This window comes from Miscanthus floridulus, chromosome 11 (assembly GCF_019320115.1).
Source record: "Miscanthus floridulus cultivar M001 chromosome 11, ASM1932011v1, whole genome shotgun sequence".
NCBI classification, from domain to species: domain Eukaryota; kingdom Viridiplantae; phylum Streptophyta; class Magnoliopsida; order Poales; family Poaceae; genus Miscanthus; species Miscanthus floridulus.
Window position 1 is genome coordinate 65,377,129 of NC_089590.1, and position 16,986 is coordinate 65,394,114.

The following is a 16,986-nucleotide window of genomic DNA, read 5'->3' on the forward strand; positions in this document are numbered from 1 at the left end:
AATTGTTTGAGAATGCTTCATATTATTAAATTAATCATGGTAGGAATTTTATGGTAAATTGGTGCTAGTTTTGGTCCTGAAATTTTTATAGTAGCTTCATGGTATTATTACGTGCTCACTATAACTTTTGTAACCTTAGGGTAGACTAAGCATTAGGGTAGTTAAATGCTCTTTGTTTCAATATACATTAAATCACTAGAAGAAATAAAAATATATCCTTAATTTGCCAATCTAATAGTTTGTTAGTTGAATCCAACACCCTGCTTGATGAAGATGATAGTTAGCTTAGTATCTTAGTCATTGGAGCTAGCTTAGTAGCTTAGTATGCGTATTCTTATTTTAAGAGATGATGTTACCTAAATGCTAAGTGTTGCATCATCATCGCATGCATGTAGAGAACGAGTTGGTGGAGATAGTGACCACCGATAATCGTGAGTTTGAGGAGATCGTAGAGGAGTACGAGGAGGAGATCCTCATGAGGGAGGAAGTCCTAGAGCCACCAATGACTGACTCAGCTAACATCGCCCCTATCCAAAGCAAGCCCTAGTGCATAACATTTATTTTTGATAATCACTGAATATATATATGTGATGTGCATTTATGTTACAGGAATTTTTATGAAAACCACATGCATAGATATATTTGTCCTATGAGTCTTACTATTGCAGGTTCGAGTAGATGATATGCTTAGGTTTTCGGTAGCGTGAGTAACCTATCGTTACTCACAATAAGTGATTATTATATTTACTCTCATGATAAAATGATAAAAGGAAAAAAATGGAGACTGGGCAGGGATATGATATGGGTATTGGTGGGTGTGATGAGTTGTGTCCCACGACCACAGGGCTTAGCTTGGTTACACTGTTTTCTCTGTCCATGTTGATTAATGACTGTCCATTGTTGTGGATGGTAGTCAGGTCACAAACTTATTATCCTAAGCACATACTTGCTTATGGGAGCGGAAAGACTCGTTACGCTCTTGTCGTGGGTTTCGACTCTTTTTGGATCGACTGATTGGAGGCGAGGAAAGGTGGAGGTCTAAGCACCATACTGAGATCGGGTCTCAAGTGTGGGGGCTTGGAGTCCAAGTTTGGATGGAGATCTAGACCCCTTGACAGGAGTGAAATGGGTTGGTCTTCTTTGTGCCTAGGGTACAAATAGGGCATGTGTTTCGGGGTACCCAGCTGGGATACATTGGTTCATGAATCACCGTTTCTATGAGACGGTATGACTTGGCTTTGGTTGAGCACCGTAGTAAGAACTGGAAGATAAAATATGGTAAAATAGTTCTGATTGCTCAACCCTTGCTTGAAAGTAGAATAGGTGCTGACTTAGAATGTTTAGCTAATAAAGTAATCATGACTGCTAATAAAACTTGATCTTAAGGACATACTCCTAGTAATGCTTTTCGCAAAGAAAAAGAAAACAGTAAACCCATATTGCCTATCATACTCTTTGGAGTCGAGAAACTATTCCCACTGGTCGGGTAAGTCTTGCGAGTACATTATGTACTCAGAGTTTATTTTACCCCTATTGCAGGTGCGGCTTGAGGAGTACCTCTTGTGTGGAGAATTCTTCTGGTGGGCACAGACGGATCCTTGTATTGTTTTTGCTAGATATTTATTATTATTCCGCTATTTCATTATCACACTCTGAACTCTGTTATTGTAATAAATAATGTTTAAGAACTCTTGTTGTATGAAATGAACAAAGTATTGTAAATGCGTACTCATTATCAGATTCTGTAGGAAAAATGTGGATTGATTCGAGTTCTCCCGTGGGGTGTGCTTGATGGAACTGTTCGGTGTAACTAACTTTTAGGGTGCTTAGTGTCTAGTGGAAGACGTGCGCCTCTGTAAGCGTGTTATTTCGAACGATTCTACCACACATCCTCATCTTGGCTCCTGGGTCCTGATCGTACGGAGAGAGAGATGGGGGTTACGGGGAAGGAGCGATAAGCGTGGGGCCGGGCGAGGTGGGTAGGGGCAGGGTATGCGTGCTGGGCGAGGCGGATGGGGACGGATGCGTGCATGCAATGGCTCAGCGGCAGGCACAGGCAAGCGAGCTGGCGACTAAAGGCAGGGTCACATGATGGCATTTTTGATGGGCTATTATCCCATCGGACGTTAGGGCGCTAGCAATTCGCTAATAACTATCCTTGCTGAGGACTCCAAGATCCTATTTGTTACATGTTTGTTAATACTCCCCCTCAATCTGATCGTCTGAGGTTGAGATTGCTCTTGAACATCTCCAGCTATCGTACTATGAGAGGCTTTGTAGAATCATCCGCTACCTGATCTTTAGAAGTAACATGATCAATTTCAAGTTGTCTTTGCGCTACCTGTTTACGTAAAAAATGATAATTAACCTCTATATGTTTAATATGTGCATGAAACACAGGATTTGCAAAAAAAGTACTTAGCTCTAATATTATCATACCATAATTTAGCAGCTCTTGGTGCTTGAATCCTGCTAAGTCTGAACGGGATTCTTCCGGTCCGAACGACGAAACAACGAGAATCATGGTATGCAGCACGGGACGGAAGCACCAGGTATGATAGTTTTCCTTTTTTCTTTTTTTATTATTCTTCTCATTTCTTTTCTTTTTTTTCTTTTTTTTCGTGCTTCATTTTTATTTATATTTCTTTTTTTGTTCTATGTGATTTTTATTATTTTTTAATTTTTAATTTCTATGTTTCTTTTATATTATTCTTTTGCTTTTACTATAATTAATTATTATGTTTGTTTTATTTTTTTATATTTTTTATTTATTTCTTTTTCCTTTTTCCTTTTGTCTTTATGTTTTCTATAGATTTTTATCTTTTATTTTTCTATTTTACCTTACCTAATTATTTTTTTATATTTAATTTTTATTTTCTATATTCCATGAGATGCTATGTTCATATAGTATAGATGTGATGTTATATAATGTATTTTGTGATGTTCATGTCGTATATAATGTCATGTTCTATGATATTTTTTATGATGTTCATTAAGTATACATGTGATGTTCACGTGTTATACATGTGATGTTCTATGATTTTTTTATGTTCACGTGGTATATATGTGATGCTCTATGATGTATTTTATGATGTTCACGTAGTATACATGTGATGTTCTCGTAGTATACATGTGATGTTCTATTATATTTTTTGTGATGATCACATGATATAAATGTTAATTCTATGGTGTTCACGTAGTATATATATGATATTCTATAATGTATTTTCTGATGTTCTATAACATATTTTGTGATATTTCCATAGTATATATATGTGATGTTTACATATTATATATGTGATGTTCTATGATTTTTTTGTGATGTTCACGTATTATATATGTGATGTTTTATGATGTTTTTATGTTCACATGATATACATGTGATGTTCTATGATGTTTTTTATGATGTTCTCGTAATATACATGTGATGTTCTCGTAGTATACAGATGGTGTTCTATGATATTTTGTGTGATGTTCTCATAGTATACAGGTAATATTCTATTATATTTTTTGTAATGTTCACGCAGTATACATGTGATGTTCTATGGTGTATTTAGTGATATTCACGTAATATATATGCGATATTCTATAATGTATTGGTCATGTTTTATATTGTATTTAGTTATGTTCACTTAGTATACATGTGATGTTCTAAGTATATTTTAGGATGTTTGAAAGGTATCCTTGTGATGTTCTTTGAAAATTTTCTCTATTACGTATTTTTATTTTTTTCCTTATGCTTTGCTCTTGATTTTATTTTTTTATTTATGCTATGTATTTATTTATTTAAATATTATAATAATAATTTCATGAACCTAAAACTAGAATATTGTTCTTCTAAATCTTGAACATCACCACTGCTCAATAAAAGAAAATATTTTATCTTTATAAGATAAATGTTTGTTAATAAAATTTTATCTAAATATATTCATGTGGGATCTTGTTTTGAAGGATTTTATTATAAGAAACATGATGGTGCAATAGGAATTTAATTTGGATGTTTAGTTGAAGAGATATAACTTTTTTAATCCATTAAAAGTCACCGCATGCAACATGGATGAGGTGGGGCCTGCGCGATTGGCCAGCCTGTGCGAGCCATGCGTCCATGAGTGCTGCTGTCCGTGAAATTTCTTGTGCTGCCGGGCGGCGTGTGGAGTCGTCCGAACGGCCGGACTATAGGTGCCCCCAAGTCTGAATCCAGATGATGTCTATTGTTGTGTTGGCTAAAGCTTTATATTCATCTTCAGTGCTTGACCTCGACACTGTTGCCTATTTTCGCGCACTCCAAGATATTAGATTGGGGACCAAAAATATAACAAACCCGCCAGTAGATCACCGATCATCAATACTTCCTGCTCTGTTCATATCTGAAAAACCACTAACAGATAAAGGGAGATTTATTCATTGTTAATCCAACCATTGTTGTATGCTTTAAATATCTTAATATTCTCTTCACTATTGCCTAATGGTTTGTCGTTGGAGCATGTAAGAATTGACAAACCTTGTTCAGAGGAAAGGAAATAAAAGGTCATGTCAAAGTAAAGTATTGTAAGGCACCAACTATACTTCTATATTGTGTAGGATTATTTGTTCCAAGAGGTGATCCTTCGTAAGCCGACAGTTTCTCACTTGTTGAAACAGGCATACTTACCGGCTTGCAGGCTGTCATCCAAACCCGACGCAACACATCATCAGCATACTTTTCTTGTGTAAGCGCAATCCCCTCACGTATCTTGTTTACCTAGAATTCTAGAAAATAGTGAAGATTTCCTGCATCTTTTAGTGCAAATTCTTCCAGTTCTACACTCGGACCTTTCACAACCACGTCGTAACCCCCATCACAGTCTAATTTTGGCCTCAGCAGTAAGTTGTCGATAGTGATAGTCATAGTCATCACCGTCGTCATCTGAGATCGACTGTGGTGTAGACTACACCGCCGTATTAACTTATCATCCGTCCGTGATAAGATCCTTACTTACGTCGCATTGGAGCACAACCCATCTGTGGGTATACACTAACATCATCGCATTAGCAAATGATCCGCTTGTGTCGAGGCTATCATCACCGTCGTGTGGGCATAACAACCAGCTGTGTAGTGGTCACCAGCACTGTCGCCTTGTACTTCGACTCGACTATCTGTGGTGCAGCTTCGTTGTCGCTTCGATGGCCAAGACGTCAGTGTAGAGGTTAACACCACCATCGCTTTAGCGTATGAACCGCCAGTATAAAAGTCATGGTCACCATCGCCTTGCACCGCAATCCGCCTTTGATGATTGTTTAGTCGGTGTCGGGTTACTAAATGATTCGACAATGATACACTTTTGATCCCTACCGCATAATACATATAGCGACGGTGTTGGACGTTTGCACCACCAATGGCGGTGGTGGTAACAAAACAATAAATGGCCCTTAATTGCTTACTGAACACAAAAAATACATATATAATCATTGCATCTATAAACCATATTCATACAATAACAATGGACGCTTACCATAATATCTTTCTCAACTGATGTCCTAACACAAGCGGCACATAGATTGCAAACTGAAGGTACTGCTCTCTACAGACTTACATAATGAAACGACATAGCTGTGCTGCTCCCATGTGGCACTCCTGCTTGCTAGGCACAAATAAATATAATTAGTGCATCATTCGGATTGGTAGCCAATGCACCATGGATCCCATCTTCTTCATCTCTGATCCACAACTTGAATAAAGCAACATGATTAATAATATTAAACATACCATTCCTTTAGTTAACAAGCCCAAATTGGCCTATACATACATAGAATGAAAACAACTCCCTACCTAAACAAAGACTGTCGTGACGATGAAATGCATCAAATGCACCTTTACTGCTCTGCTAATGACTCCATGAACAAGGGAACATAAGGAAGATACTAAGGTCTATTCATATGGACATGCCCTCTTGATCTACAAAAGTGGATGACATGGGTATGGATGACATGAACCTTTCTGCGGTTCATGTCATATGCAATCAGTGTTCTATCCTTCCCAACAAAGAAAATGAAATTCTATTCTGGTGAACTGTAATCACTATGTACTCCTTGTCACAAAGGTCAGAACCAACTTTAATATTCATATGTCCCAACAGTTCCTCCGTGTCCACAACATGCTTCAATCTCCAGTTATCAGTACCACAGTCTTCAAGTATCCACACTAAAAGCCAAGATATATTGTAAAAATCAGCACAGCACATACATAGGTGACCCTGAGCTCGATAGATGGACATTTCAGCACCACATGGTTTACGAATTGTCCTCCATGTCTTTCCCTCCATATCCACAGCAACTATCGCAGAGTAATCAAGCATGTGCATAAAACCATTAAGAAAAACACTTCTTGATTTTGAACGTAGAACAATACCCTCACCCCATTTAGATTCCTTAAAGATCCATGTTGTAGTTTTAGATGAGTAGATCTTCACACCTACGCATGGACCCTCCACCTTAATAAATTCAATCACATGGAAGTGTGAGGACATTGGGTCAAAACCTAAGCGAGCCTGACCAACAGAACGGATGCTACGTGGCAGTACATGCCATTTGTGTGTCGCTGGATTGCATACAACATAGCGTCGTAATCCATCTGGCCCAGCACACCAGCAAAGGATGAGGCCACTGCAACAATCTGAGACTAGGACTTTTTGAAGGGGGAAGGCAAGAAGGACATGGAGGGTCGTTCACCGATGAAGCTAGTGAAGTGGCGATTGCCCTTCCACCAGCTGCCATAGAAGAAGTCAACGATAATCTGTGAAAGCTTCTTATGATGATAGGAGTCGGAGATGACGTGCTTCTAGGAGCGACAGACACACTTGCAGCAGCGCAAGGACCGAGCGGGGAGGTAGCGGAAGATGTCGGCAAGCACATCGTCTGAGAGGCTGTCCACTGCGTTCCTCATGTTGGGGGCCTCCTTCATCTGGAAGTACACTATTAGCCGAAGACATGAGTGAAAGGTCCTTGTCTGGTTTTGGTAATTGAGTGACAACATATGTGGACTAATTGTGTTTATGTGAGATACATAGGTGATTAGTCCATAGGTACATATGTGTGAGCAACATATGCCATGAAGGTGAAAATGGCTTGGAGATGTTGCAAAACTCACACATGTGGTGATGAAGGAGCTTAAATGCACATGAGACATGACATTGAGTCATGTGATCAAAGATGGAGAAGATCAAGACAAGGCTTGGCTTGATGGACCGGTTGCAAGCGTGAAGGGCAAGTCAAAGGCTTTGGAGTGATGGACCGCATGGTAGTGAAGCTTGAGCAAGACTTGGCGCCGATGGACGATGGCAATGGTGAAGAGCAAGTAAAGTCAAGATCGATGAACCAATATGATCACTTGATGATATGAAGTGGATCATATCATTATTGATCGTGTTGGTGCATGTGTTGCATCGACATTGGAGGAGATGGAATGGAATACGCAAGGCAAAGGTATAACCTAGGGCATTTCATTTCATCGGTCATAGGTGTGTAGAGAAGTTTATGACCGGGTTTAGGATAGATGGCCGTACTATCAAGAGGAGCAAACTTGTTTGCATATCAGTCATCTAGTGCCACTTGAGTGATCTAACTTTGCATCGTCGCTAGGATCGAGTGGCGTGGCAAGTTGAGTGGCTAACATCCTTTGGGAAATATTTATGAAAAGCTAACACACATACACATGGTGGTATACACTTAGTGGTGTTGGCACATTTATAATGGAGATAGAGTTCGAGTTGATGTGGATCAACTTGGTGAAGAAACTCCCACGAACAATCCGACGGTGCCACCGGCACCCTACACAGAAAAGACAGAGTCTCACTGGGTGCACCGGACGCTGGCACTAGAAGTGACCGGACGCTGGCAGGGCGCGTCCAGTCAGGCTGACGCATCATGACGCAGGAGCTGGAGTTTGACCGGATGCTGGGCTGTGTCCGATCACATGCGATCGGACGTGTCTGGTCAAGGTCGGTACCTTACTATAAACAACCGGACGCTGAGGGTTCAGTGTCTGGTCAGTTGAAGCTGCTGCGTCCGATCAGAAGATGACCGTTGAGATCGAAAGAATGCCGTTGAATGTAGGTGACACATGGCTGTCATCGGGCGACCGGACGCTAAGGTCCAGCGTCCGGTCAGCCCGACTTTTGACCAGTAAAGGGGTAACGGCTAGTTTAGCACTTAGGGCTATAAATAGAAGTGGCCTTCGGCCATGGCTGGTGCTGAGCACCTTGGGAGACTTTGTGTCCATGCTTGAGAGTGCTTAGGAGCCCTCCATCTCACACATACTTGATAGTGATCATCCGATTGTGTGAGTGAGCGATTCTAGTGCGATTGCATCATGAGGTTGCATCGAGTGGCACTAGGTGATCGAGTTGCAAGCCAATGGTGCTTGTTACTCTTGGAGGTTGCCACCTCCTAGATGGCTTGGTGGTGGTCTCCGTGGAAGCCCATAAGAAGCTTGTGCGGCGCTCCGGAGAGGAGCTTATGAGGGTCATTGTGCTCGCCCCGCGGGAGCTGCGAAGAGCAACTTTAGTAAAGTGTGTCATTGAGCTACCCTCACTCAAGGGGTAGGTTCTTGCGGCGCCCGACGTGTGGGCTTGGCAGGTGATGCCAATTAGCCGTTGAACCACCAAGTGAGCGGTCGACACAACGGGGACTAGCATGTTGGCAAACACATGAACCTCGGGAGAAAAATCATTGTGTCAACCTTGTTCTTCCTGTTGGTTTGCATCCTCGTTACACTAGCTTGCGTTTACTTTCATATACATTAAGCTTGTCTTGTTGCTTTTGTAATTAGTTAGCTTGTGTAGCTTGCTAGTTACCTTCATGCTTGTGTAGCATAGAAGTAGCTCCCTTGCATGGCTAATTTGGTTTATGTAACCTTGTTAATCACATTACTTAGTTTGTGTAGCTAAGTAATCATGCTCTCTAATTTGGCATTGGTTGCCTTGTTATTGAGCATTGCTAGTGAGCTTAGTTGGCTTTGTGCTTTTGCTTACTAGCACGTGTAGGAGCTCCGTTGTAGCTTAAAGTACTAGTGACATAGGTTTATGTGACCTTGCTTCTAGAATTGGTTAGGAGAGCTCTAGCTAGCCTGGCACCTTTGTTGCTTGATTAGTATCTTTGCAAGGTGCTAGTGAACATAGATAGAGAGGTGTAGTCTTAGCGAGACTGATAGTTTTAATTCTGCACTTGTTACGGTTAGCCAACGTGATTAAGTTTTAAAAAAAGACTATTCACCCCCCCTCTAGTCGCCATCTCGACCCTTTCAATTGGTATCAGAGCCCGGTCTCTCATTTGTGGTCTTCACCGACCCGAGAGGATGGCGTCTAATAGGCTAGATGTTTGTGAGGCACACATTTTTTATAGCACAAACTTTACACTTTGGAAAAATCACATGCTTGATCATTTTCGTGCAAAGGGACCTAAATTTTGGTGGGTTGTCACAAGTGGTCTCACCCATGTCTTGGACCATAGAAATCTCACCAAAGCTCAAAGAGTTCTCTATGAATTTGATGCACATGCTTGTTGTTTTCTAATGGATGCTTTAAGCTTTGATTTGATGAAATAAGTAAACATCAAGGGAACCGCTCGTGAGATATGGGAGTCCATCAAGGAAACCTTTGGTGATTCCTCCACATGGGATGATGGCAAATTCAAGAAGGAGGATGAGCCTAAGAAGGAGGTGCATGAGCGTATTGAGCATGATCACAATTTGGTGATTGTGAAAGATTGCTCCATCTCATGGTCAAGTGATAATGATGATCGATCTACTATAAGTTCACTTGACAAGGTTGATAATGATGCCACAAGTATTGCAAGTGATGATGCTACCCCATGCACACTTGATGGTGATGATGGTTCATGCTCAAGCCATGATGAAGATACTACTACAAGCTCTCCAACTACATCACCACATTGCTTCATGTCACAAGGTGACACCAAGGTAACAAATGATAATGTGGTTGATCATGTTGATTCATATGATGAGCTTGTTAGTAGACTTGCTAGCATGACCATGTCTTTAGAAAATGAGAAAGCTAAAACATTGAAGTTAGAAAATGAAAACTCATTTCTAAAGAACTCTTGTGAAGAACATAAGAAATTACTTGATGCTTATAAATCTTCACATGATGAGCTAAAATTGAATCATAAGACACTACTTGCATCTCATGATGAATTATTAGAACAACATGTTTCTCTCATTAAAGTATTTACAAAGAAACTTAAAAATAATGAGAGCTCATCACATGGATCAAATGATAAATTACAAAATGTTGCTAACCCTTGTGATGTAGGCAAGAAGCATATATCCACCTCTTGTGATGATTTATTAGATATGCCATGCTCTTCATAATTAGATGCTTGTTCTACTTCTATGTCTTGTGAGACTAACCTTTTGAAGAAGAATAATGAGCTTAAAAGAGAAGTGAAGAAATTAAGCAACAAGTTAGAGAGGTGCTACAACTCAAAAGTCACCTTTGAGCACATGTTAAAGACTCAAAGAAACTATGGTGATAAGTGTAGCCTTGGCTTCAAGAAGAAGATGACAAAGGGTGAAAGAAAGAGAGAAAGAATGATGAAGAAGCTACAACAAAGAAAGCTCTCTCATACCATGTGCTACTGGTGTCATGAAGCGAGACACCTTGCAAATGGTTGCCCTAATATTGAGAAGCTCAAGAGTATAAAAGAAGAAGAGAGGCTAAAGCATGTCAAGTGATTCAAGTGCCGCACTTAGGGTCATCTTACCTCAATGTGCCCAACCAAGCAATTGGTGAAGCAACAAGTGAAGCCTCAACCAAAGCCACAAGTTGAGAAAAAGAAGACACCCCAAGAGCAAATCAAGATCAACCATGAAAATAGTAGTGATTTGATGATAAAGAAGAAGAAAACAAGAAGGGATGGAAAGGCAAGGCATCCAATGCAAACTCAAGATGCCAAGATGATGAGCAAGAATAAAGATAAAAAGAAAGATTATGCTCACATCAAGTGCTTCAAGTGTGGAAGTATGGGACACTTTGCCTCTAAGTGTCCTACCAAGCTTGAGAAGAAGGCTCAAGCAATCCATGAGAGGCAAGACAATGAGAAGCACCACATGAGCAAAGAAGAGAAGGCTCAAGCAAAGAGAAGGTGCTACTCATGCCAGGAAAGGGGACACATGGCACATTCATGTCCCCTAGGTGATATTTCTAAGCCCATTTTAATTGTTGATAATAATATGCTTAGAAAGAATGGTAATGGTACCTCTATGATTGCTATTGTAAAACATCCCGCTACTCATACTAAGGCATCGCCTAAGTATGTTGCTCCTAACTTGAGAGGACCCAAACTTATTTGGGTACCATCAAAAAGTGGATGAATGTGTGTAGGTACCATGGCATTGGAGGCTTGATTCAAATTGTTTTCATATTAATCATCATATGTTGAATCAAGTATGGAAGCTTAGTGCATATCCAACCCAATGCTAAGTGAAAATTGAGTAAAGTCCAAGTGCTATCAATATACAAGTGCTATAATTCAAGTAGTTGGTGATTCATTGGATATTATTTGATGGCTTACAAATATTTGAGTTAAAGCTTGCTAGTTGTATGATCATGAGCTAACCAAGGTATATCTTTTGTTGATCATTTCATTTGGGTGCATATGAGGTGATTGAATTGGATAAATATGCAAAGTTGCTTGCTATAAGTCGATTGAATGGATAATTGATTAGTAGTCAAGTTTGGATTGATTTGTGTTGGATAAGTTCATAAGATGACATTTAGTAAGTGGTTTGAATGTATATATGTATTATAGAAGTATTCAAACAAGTTAGTATCAAGTTTGATTCATATTTGTTGAAGTATAGCTCAATTGTTGAAATCTATCCTACATTGTAAAATCTGAGCTAGCTGTGAACTTAGCCATGTTTCAGAGATCAAAACCTATTGGATTGGCATAAAAATTGGTGTACATGCTCTAGACTTATGATATAAGATGCTGTACAATTTTCATGAGAATTGGATAAGAAATGCTTTGGTTTTAGAGTAGATCTTGTCAGCTATAGTGCAGCAGTTTTCAGCATGTAACAATGGTGGAAGAATTGATATATAGCAGCAATCTAGAAGTCAAATAAAGCTAAAATTTTTACAGCTGCTAGATAACTTAGTAAAGAACATCTCCACCAAATTTCGTGGTATTTGGATTTGTACTTTGGGAGATATGCCTATTTCTTTGAAGGGTACAAAATCTGTCAGAAAAGTAACAAATGTTGGATTGATCTAGAGTCACTTTGATTGAAAGGTCCTCAAGTTGGAAACTTATTTATAAGTGCTTGAGGTACCTAAGTTTGGTTTTGAGATGATCTAGAAGCATGACAAGCAAAGAGTACAAGGCCATTTAATTGTGGAGTGTATTTTGCACATATTTGGTACTCAAATTGAAAGATCAAAGATCAAACTCAAGATAAAGTTGAAATTTAAGTTCTAGTGACTATTGGATATCATTTGGTAGAAAGAAAAGGACTTAAAGAATGAATCAAGATTACTCATCAAGTTAAGTCCATCACTTGGATCAATCAATCAAGTTATTTCAAGTGAGTATCAAGAATGATTCTTAGAGAGAGGTCACTTCTCCCTAGTGTAGGGGCTTGCCGCCTATGTGTAGGTTAACCAAGTGTGGTACTTGGAAGGCTAACATAGAAGTGGTGATCCAAAAAATATTTGAGATGCTTAGTTGAAGCAATAAAAAGGGTTGATCAAGAAAAGCAAGCAACATCCAAAAGAGAGCTAATCATAATATTTCAAGTAGTATTCTCAAATTGATACTCTCATGCAAGCAAAGATCAAAAGATAAAGCAAGTCAACCACAACAAGAAAGTACACTTGATCATAAGTGGTATTCATTTCATATGGGTGAAGAATGAAATTCAACATGGTATCTATTGATCTTCACCAAGCTTATAATTGGACCTCACATTGCTATTGGAGTAATGAAGTGGAATCTATGTGACTATCATCTACTCCAACATAGCAAAGGTATCATTGTAATGTGCATGATCATTTCATCCCTTACTAGTATGCGGTTAGTGCATATAGTACATGCTTCATAGGATCATGCATAACAAATAAAATGTTTAAATTCATAGCCTACCACTATTGTTTGAATGATTACTTGATCTAGTGGTTAGTACATGAATTTGTTCATGAGCTAGTGAACCCAAGTACTTGACTTAATTTGGATTGCTAACAAGTGACAAGTATAACATTGGCAAGATAACCCTTGTAAGAGGTGTGAAGAAGCTTGTCATTGGTTCAAACTGAACTTGGAAGCTTAGGCAAATCATTTTAGTTCAAGTCAATCATAGAAGCTCATGATAGTGATAAGAGTACAAGCACAAGACAATAATGTAAATGGATATCTAGTTTGTATGTTTCAAGTGGTATCTAGACTTAAGTATTTTATCAAGATTTCATAAGTGATGTCTAGAGCAACTCACAAGTGATATCCTATAAGTGGTACTCATAAAGATAGCAAATATTTAAGAAATGGTCTTTATTGATAAATCAAACAAGTGGTTCCATACTAGAAGATTCTTTTAAATGGTATTCACTTCATACAAAGTAGTATCTATACATAGTATCAATCATGCAAGACGATGGTTCCACAAGTGATCATCAACTTTAAGTGATCATCAAATGAAGAATGCATCCCTCAACTACAAGAGCTCAAGTGTATCAAATAGATGACCTATGCTATCACATAGGGGAGATATACCACAAATTGATATCAAGATCAAAGATCCTATGTGTGGTATCTCAAGAAGCCTTACACAAAATACAAGTGGTATGAGTTACAAGTGGTATCTACAAGTGGTGTCATTCCAACAATCAAGTGATGTCCATCAAAAATGCAAGATTCAAGCCTCAACCATCTACCCCAAAATGCTTACCTTTGCATCAATAACAAGCACACCTTTTATGGAAATTGATGACAAAGGGGGAGAGATTATACAAAGATATGAAAGCTTGATTGAATGGGGGAGAGATTGTACGATGGGAGAGAGATATAAAAATAGAGGTTGGACATGAACATGGACAAGAGGGAGCAACATTGGAGAAAAGAGATGGATCAAAAATTCTTAGACAAGAGAAGCGCACAAGTAGGGGGAGCAAGCTCATGAACTTTGATTGATTGCATTTGATATGTGTATATTCATGTGCTTGCTTGCATTGCATAAGCTTTCAAATTCAATATGCATGCTTGTGTGGTGTATGCTAGTTGTAGAACTTGAATGATGATTTGATGACTAGCATGTATAGGATGATAGCTAGACACTTGGTATGTTTTTCACGTAATACTAGTACCTTGCTTTTAATGTTGATCTCACAAGGTATCTAGTGCTTTTATTGCCAAGTGATGTCTAGCTAACCATGGTGCTAAGGATGAACTTAAAGGTGCAACTCCGATTGATACACGCTTTAAAGGTTTATTCTATACACCTTAGCATCATTTTGTAGTATTTACTCTCCCACATTTTTAATCTATGCATATGTGCAAGCTTCAAATTAAATACTCTAGCACATATGTAGGGAGAGCTAATACTACCATCTCGGGTTTGTGGTACTTGTCCAAAATCATTTTCACATGGTAAAATTGCTTGGGCAAGCAACATGAATCCAAAAGAGCTTAATTTCTATATCTTTGTAGAGTTGTCATCAATTACCAAAAAGGGGGAGATTAAAATATCTCTGTTTGGTTTTGGTAATTGAGTGACAACATAGGTGGACTAATTGTGTTTATGTGAGATACACAGGTGATTAGTCCATAGGTACATATGTGTGAGCAACATATGCCATGAAGGTGAAAATGGCTTGGAGATGTTGCAAAACTCACACATGTGGTGATGAAGGAGCTTAAATGCATATGAGACATGACATTGAGTCATGTGATCAAAGGTGGAGAAGATCAAGACAATGCTTGGCTTGATGGACCGGTTGCAAGCGTGAAGGGCAAGTCAAAGGCTTTGGAGTGATGGACCGTGTGGCGGTGAAGCTTGAGCAAGACTTGGCGCCGATGGACGATGGCAACAGTGAATAGCAAGTAAAGTCAAGATCGATGAACCAATATGATCACGTGATGATATGAAGTGGATCATATCATTGTTGATCGTGTTGGTGCATGTGTTGCATCGACATTGGAGGAGATGGAATGGAATACACAAGGCAAAGGTATAACCTAGGGCATTTCATTTCATCGGTCATAGGTGTGTAGAGAAGTTTATGACCGGGTTTAGGATAGATGGCCGTACTATCAAGAGGAGCAAACTTGTTTACATATCAGTCATCTAGTGCCACTCGAGTGATCTAACTTTGCATCGTCGCTAGGATCGAGTGGCGTGGCAAGTTGAGTGGCTAACATCCTTTGGGAAATATTTATGAAAAGCTAACACACATACACATGGTGGTGTACACTTAGTGGTGTTGGCACATTTACAATGGAGATAGAGTTGGAGTTGATGTGGATCAACTTGGTGAAGAAACTCCCACGAACAATCCGACGGTGCCACCGGCACCCTACACAGAAAAGACAGAGTCTCAATGGGTGCACCAGACGCTGGCACTAGAAGTGACCGGACGCTGGCAGGGCGCGTCCAGTCAGGCTGACGCATCATGACGCAGAAGCTGGAGTTTGACCGGATGCTGGGCTGCGTCCGATCACATGCGATCGGACGTGTCCGGTCAAGGTCGGTACCTTACTATAAACAATCGGACGCTGAGGGTTCAGTGTCCGGTTAGTTGAAGCTGCTGCGTCCGGTCAGAAGACGACCATTGAGATCGAAAGAATGCCGTTGAATGTAGGTGACACATGGCTGTCATCGGGCGACCGGACGCTAAGGTCCAGCGTCCGGTCAACAAGACCGGAGCGTCCGGTCAGCCCGACTTTTGACCAGTAAAGGGGTAACGGCTAGTTTAGCCCTTAGGGCTATAAATAGAAGTGGTCTTCGGCCATGGCTGGTGCTGAGCACCTTGGGAGACTTTGTGTCCATGCTTGAGAGTGCTTAGGAGCCCTCCATCTCACACATACTTGATAGGGATCATCCAATTGTGTGAGTGAGCGATTCTAGTGCGATTGCATCATGAGGTTGCATCGAGTGGCACTAGGTGATCGAGTTGCAAGCCGATGGTGCTTGTTACTCTTGGAGGTTGCCACCTCCTAGATGGCTTGGTGGTGGTCTCCGTGGAAGCCCATAAGAAGCTTGTGCGGCGCTCCAGAGAGGAGCTTATGAGGGTCATTGTGCTCGCCCCGCGGGAGCTACGAAGAGCAACTTTAGTAAAGTGTGTCATTGAGCTACCCTCACTCAAGGGTTAGGTTCTTGCGGCGCTCGACGTGTGGGCTTGGCGGGTGATGCCAATTAGCCGTTGAACCACCAAGTGAGCGGTCGACACAACGGGGACTAGCATGTTGGCAAACACGTGAACCTCGGGAGAAAAATCATCGTGTCAACCTTGTTCTTCCCGTTGGTTTGTATCCTCGTTACACTAGCTTGCGTTTACTTTCATATACATTAAGCTTGTCTTGTTGCTTTTGTAATTAGTTAGCTTGTGTAGCTTGCTAGTTACCTTCATGCTTGTGTAGCATAGAAGTAGCTCCCTTGCGTGGCTAATTTGGTTTGTGTAACCTTGTTAATCGCATTACTTAGTTTGTGTAGCTAAGTAATCACGCTCTCTAATTTGGCATTGGTTGTCTTGTTATTGAGCATTGCTAGTGAGCTTAGTTGGCTTTATGCTTTTACTTACTAGCACGTGTAGGAGCTCCGTTGTAGCTTAAAGTACTAGTGGCATAGGTTTATGTGACCTTGCTTCTAGAATTGGTTAGGAGAGCTCTAGCTAGCCTGACACCTTTGTTGCTTGATTAGTATCTTTGCAAGGTGCTAGTGAACATAGATAGAGGGGTGTAGTTTTGGCTAGACTGATAGTTTTAATTCCGCACTTGTTA